Below are 6,239 nucleotides of genomic sequence, written 5' to 3'. Positions count from 1 at the left end.
TTTTTCTTGACTTATTTACTCACAATTGTTCTGTGGATAAATATTTGTTTAATGTTGAAAAAAGAGTAATTTCCATCAGGAAGCTTGCATTTATGGAAGTAGACATCAATCAAATAATTCCACAATAGTTTATCTAAAACAGAATTGTAAGGGACTCTACAATGTATAGGGTATTTAAAAGCATGTAACAGGGCTGTAAAACAAAACCTGAGTAGGCAGGAGTCCTTTAGAGCATGCCTGTCTTCACCCTCAGATGATGCAAAGTCACAGAAATAATCAGAGGAATGGAATAGTTGGCATTGGACTTTTACTTTTACTATAGAGAATAAACTAGGAATAGACAGTGACTTTTCTTTCACTCTTTGGACATCACCTTTTCTTTCCCATAATCCACCAAACCTAAGATTATGCATTCAGTATCTTCATATATCATCTAGTTCTCCTACTTGGGATGTGTGTTTCCAGAACTATCTTGATTCTTCAGCATCAGAGCTCATCCAGGTGACGGGATTAAAGTAATAAACAGTTTCTGGTAAGGCTCTAATGACAGAGTAGATTAAGGTGCTACCACTTGCCCCTCCCTCTTTTTCTCTATCCTTTATAGAATAGGAACCTTCTTGTCTCCATACAAAGGTGTGAAAGGAAATTTTTATCATCGGGATTGTCCCAGGTGGAAAGACATCTTGAAAATGGATGGAAAGGGTGTTCATCATTCCATAAATTCTATCAAAATAAGCAGATAACTGATTTGCATACTATGATTCCAGAATATGTTCCTTTATTTATCATTTCAAAAGGGTTCTAGTGACAGGATCAGTTTCCATAGTGGATTCTCATAATAGTAACTGACTACCCACTCTTTCACCACATTGAAGGTACAAAGCATATTTAAGAGCAGGGACAAATTCCATCTGTCATGCAACATGAGGGTATCTGTTTTCCTGATTCCCAGACTGGGTGAGCAGAGCACATAATTTTATTTGTGATCTTGTTTTCTCTGTCTGGATCCTTTTTCCTCAAGATTTTGCAGTGATTTTTCTGTATGAAGTTAATCCTCAAAAAGCTTGGAAAGATGAAAACTAAGAAACCAGAAAAGGAAGTGGTTGGGAAGAAATCTATCCAGAGTATTATACCTCTACCTTTTAAAGGGGTAACGATAACTGAGAATTTTATAGCCACTAAGGCCCATGCTAAAGAAGGGAGGGAACCTTTACGGAGCAAGTCCTTACAGTGCCCTTCAAATCTATTCCTGCTGTTGCTGCCCCTGCAGGAAAGCCATTGGATTGTGCGTCAATTAGGCCCCTATGATCTGGAAGGAAAGCTCTCCAGGGCACTCCTGGCAAAGGAAGATTGCAGGCACAGCCCTCAGGCCAATATAGAATGCAGCATTATTTCTCCCTGGGGCCTGAGAGAGTGATGCATTATAGAGAATAATGCTAGAAAGAAGCCTGAGCTATAGAATTAGCATCCACCTCCAGGATCAGTTTTTGGTTTATTTGTTAGAGACACTTACCAAGGGGAGGCATAATTCACTTCTGAGCAGCTTGAACTAATATCATTGTTTCTTTCTAGCTTATATATCAACTTCACACTGGAATTAGAGTAGAATATCTTTTCTTCTCTAGCAAAGCAATCATGACAGTCCCATGGTGGCTGAGTATTTGCAACATGATAAAATATCTAAGAATGGAGAGGATGCACCTTGCTTTCCGAGAATAGTGAGGTTTCCAGATGGTGCCAGAGAGGAGGTGCTGATAATAGCAATGCTGGGCTTCTAACAGAAGACTGTTCACATGTAATACATGGAGGCTTATACAGGAAAAGGCAAGCATCTCCTAATTTGTTTGGGCAGGCCATTTGTGACCCACTCGCTGGGAAATTCAAGAAAACTGAATGTGTGTGCTAATCTGTTACCGATAAATAGCTTCTCCTCTTTACCACCTTTGAATTAGAGGTGGAAGTCATAGAAATGAAAATAGCACACTTGTCAAAACACCTAGTGCTACAGTGTTTTGAGCAATATAAAGGAGGCTGAAAAAGAAAATTGGTAGGGCAGCAGTTCAGAAAATCACATTACGCGCTACTCTTCTGTGATATAACATACTTTTCTTATTGAGAGCTGGTGGAATTTACCCTTAGGTCTTAGTAGAGGGAAGTGTCTTGATATCAGATCACCCTCATTCAATTCTGCAAGAGAAAACTGTTCATACATTATGATCTTTATTAATTGATACATTTATTGATAGTGATTATCACAGATTTTTCATTTGTCGATTCAAATGCCTATTAAATCTACTCTTACATGACCTATTACATCAAAATCAAATATACATTTTGATATTTGAAACTGGATCAAGAAAGGGAGTTTGGATAGAAAAAAAAAAAGAATTAAGGTGCCTGCAGGTATTTTTAGCCACAGGACTGAGCAATACTACATAGGAAGACAGTAGATAAGAGGGTTGAGGCTAAGCCTTGTGGAACCCATTGTATTACTGGATGAAAAGAGAGTAAGGGTCTAGTTAAGAGGACTGAACAAGAGAAACAGAAGAGTTAAAAGTAAATAGACAAATGTAGAATCAAAAACCAAGGTAACACTTGTATTAAAAGAAGGAAGTGGTCAATCAAAGTATCCATTTGCATTTTACAGTATAGACATCATTGCTACTTTGGTATTTTGCAGTAGTGAAATGAAGGAGAAGGGTGGATTGTAAAGGTTATAGAGTTATTGAAGGTGGAAAAATGGAGACAGGATAAATAAGGCTTTAACAATTGTCTGTAAAGGAGAATAAAGAAGTGTAGTGGTGACTGAAGAGACACATTAGTTAGTTCACAATTTTTGTTTAAGATGGGAAATCCAAGAATATATATACACTGATGGGAAATATCCAGTTTGAGGTAAACAAAATGCTTATTGTAAGGAGAAAAAAATCTCCAAGTTCCTCTTAGATCACTGTATTTGGAATAAAGTGTTTAGGGTAGAGAGGGAGCTCTTCAAAAATTAAATGCTACAGTACTAGACATTAGGCAAAGGAAGAAATTGATGTGGTTCCAGAGAAGTAATTGAGAGAGAAGAGAAATGGAAAGAGAGAAAAAGTCAAAGTCAAGGTGTAGGCTGTTCTGTGTTAATGTCAACTATTCTGCGATTCCTACCCTACCCTTACTTCTAATCTCTAATAGATTTTTGAGCTTACAAAGTCCTTTATGTGTATAGGTTCTTCATAGACAGAGAGGAAACTAAGGCAGCCAATTTCTAGAAAATATGAATCCCCATTGATGAACATAAATTGTGGGAAGAATTGGGACATCTATATGAATAGAATTAGGGCTTTTCTAGATGTTTATCTCTTGATGTCCAGAAGATATTTGCACCTTAGACCAAGATGCAAGAAATATGAATGAAAATCACACTTGGGATGTAATAAAGTGAAGTCATTCCCTCAGGTCTACTTCTGGGAGTATTTTCAATCTTCTCTTCTACTTCTGAGCTCTGGAAAGAACCCTGGATGAGTCTTCTACCTTTAACTTCACCATTGGAGGTGATTTCATTGCCAATAAATTTTCTGCCAAGCTGTGAAGGAAGAATCATTTCATTTTGTAGGAATCTGAACCTCTCATATTAGATGCATCAGAGAATAGAAATGATAGTTATTTCAGATAACAGACTTACAAAGAGAAAAACAAATGAGCTTCATACTGTCAACCACCAAATAGTTATGCCCAAATCAAAGGTATGAATGGGTCCAACCTACATTCCATCTTGTATATCGAAGCAAAGAAAATGCATAAATATACTAAGTGAAACAGGCCAAATAAATTATTCAGTTTTCCACTACCTGCCTATTCAGTTTCAAGACAACAGACCATTCTGAGGGTGCAGAGAGTAGAGAAGGGAAAAAAGAAAATTTCAATAATTACCGCCCTTTGCCGGCATTGTAGTACCGAGATTTCCTACTGCAGTGAACTCTCCTGACTCAGCAAGGAAATTGCCTACCACCAATGGAGGACTGGCCTGAAAATAGAATGCAGGGATCGAGGAAAGTAACATTAGGATCTTCCTTCAACTCTCTGGGTCTGGTGTTAAAGGGGGGAGCTTCACATTATGAATGGTATTGGATGAGTGAGCGCTCCATTCATCAATAAGTGAAATTAATTTGATGTAGAATAAAAAATGTGGAATTTCTTATTCTTTAGCTGTTAATTATTCAGGGAATAAGTTTTACCTGTTATTTATTTTATTTATTTTTAAAGATAGGAGGGACTTTACCAAGGTTGGATTATGAGAGGAAAGAGTTAATAATAAAAGGAGAGATTGAAGAGACAAGAAATCTACTGAAATGTTTAACTAAGTTTCTGGAAACTATTACAATAGCACTAATGGATTTTTCATGAAAATCTGATAAGCAAGACAGAATGCCCATATCTGCCACCATGATATACAATACCCTGCCTTTTGTCCACTCTTGTTATCATCCACTCAAGGATCACCTGTGGGAAAGGTAGCCACTCCCAAACCTTGGTTCTTCTGACTCCTCATAACTTTGTGCTTTTATGCCAGTATTCTTCCTGGTATTCTTGGCATCATCTGGGAACAATTTGATTCACCTACAAGTCCTGAAATTCAGAGTTGTGTGTTACTAGTCTATTTCCCCCCAATATCCATCACAGTGTCTAACATACAAGTGTTATACATGTCTGTTGAATTGAACTACTGATTATAAATTTATAGTATTGAGCATTGCTTGTGTTCTAGTCTCAGGCCAGTCCTCCAATAGTGGCAGACTCTTTCATTGCTAAGCTGAGTCATTGAAAACTCTGAGGTGCTCGATCTCTCAGCTCAGTGTTTATCCCTTCTATAGGCTCCACCATCTTTGAAGACTGCAGTTCTTCCCCATCTTCAGAATCTAACACCATCTGAAAAGTAGGGTCTCTTCTAAAAACTAGCCTTCAGAGTAAACAACCTTCTAATGTGGTTATCACATGACCTAAATGAGAATCACCAATGGGGCTTGGTAAACTGACGATACCATGATCATCGTAGGCCTACTCCTTCAGAATCTGTTTGTGGAATCTAAGCAAACCTCCTTTTAGTGGTTCCTCAGGTGACATTTATGAGCTCAGTGACCTGTATTCTGAACACCAAAATCTGTGAAGTAATTGTTTTCAAAACAGAAACTGCCCCTCTCATTCCGCCCTTCCACCATGTCCAATATCATGACTCATATAAATTCACATACACATCTGTTTCTCTTCAATGGACAAAAAATTTTGAATATGGGCTAGAATCTTTTAGGATATTTGATATGGGCAATGGATAGAAAAGAGAGGCATTATATTTCTTCCATGAGTGTATGGTAGTAAACAAACAACAGCTACAAAAATAACCCAAGAAACTGAAGCACCAGTATATTTTTTAACAAGTCAGTCTATAATAGGTATAGAATTTCAAACATCTCTTTACCTTTCTCTCCCCTCCCCCTCAATCCCACACCATCTCCTTCCTTCTATACCTATGACTTCACAAAGAATATACTCTTTCCACTTGGATTTACTCCTTAACTCATCTCAATCTGTCTTCTGCTCTATTATGGATTCTTGGAATGATCCCTTTAACCTTTTAATGTAGACTTGAAAAATGACCACCATAATGGAAATATTAGACTAGAGGTTCCTTTTACCAATCCGTAGGCACCATGTAATGCCACCAAAATTCTTCTGACACACTGAGGTAGATTCAGCATTCCTAAAATTGACTTTCTTTTTTTTTAACCATTTTGCCATTGGGGGACCATGAAGGAAATTTAATAATTTGAATTTGCTGTGCAAAATAAAGCAACATGATATTCTTGTACTCCAGTATTTATGGAGTGAGTTTTATTTTTAATATTTATTTATTTATGCATACAAGAACTGGGGTACAGGCCAGAAGTGTGAGGGGGAGGGGTGAGAGGATTCATCAGGGACAGAGTGGGGAGCAGAACAGGCAGATCTACTGAAATACACTGCTGAGGGGAGCAGTGGGCGAGTAGGAAGAGGTCTGCTGCGCCATTTGGGTCACCTCCCCGGCCTTGGATCAAACTTGTGCTGCAGTGGCTGCGGATTGCTTCATAGTGCTGACACTTAACCACTTGCGCCACCAGGGAGGCCCCTATGGAGTGAGTTTTATAGTCACAGTGGTAGGTGCTATGATAGAATTATGTAAGGCACACTGGGGAGTCAAAAGAAAGTTATCAACTCTATTT

At 38.0% G+C, this 6,239-nt stretch overlaps 1 long non-coding RNA gene across 1 annotated transcript; it reads right to left on the bottom strand.

The window, feature by feature from the left end:
* Window positions 1-771: 771 nt before the first annotated feature.
* On the bottom strand, window positions 772-5,058 carry LOC129145342 (uncharacterized). The gene is made up of 5 exons (XR_008550834.1): window positions 5,025-5,058; window positions 4,486-4,611; window positions 3,916-4,009; window positions 2,105-2,187; window positions 772-1,079 (listed from the first exon to the last, which is right to left on the bottom strand). It is a non-coding gene; the product is annotated as an uncharacterized LOC129145342 (long non-coding RNA).
* Window positions 5,059-6,239: the final 1,181 nt, after the last annotated feature.

Source organism: Talpa occidentalis, unplaced genomic scaffold (genome assembly GCF_014898055.3).
Source record: "Talpa occidentalis isolate TD23 unplaced genomic scaffold, MPIMG_talOcc4v2.1, whole genome shotgun sequence".
NCBI classification, from domain to species: domain Eukaryota; kingdom Metazoa; phylum Chordata; class Mammalia; order Eulipotyphla; family Talpidae; genus Talpa; species Talpa occidentalis.
This window is presented reverse-complemented; position numbering and strand designations above follow the sequence as displayed.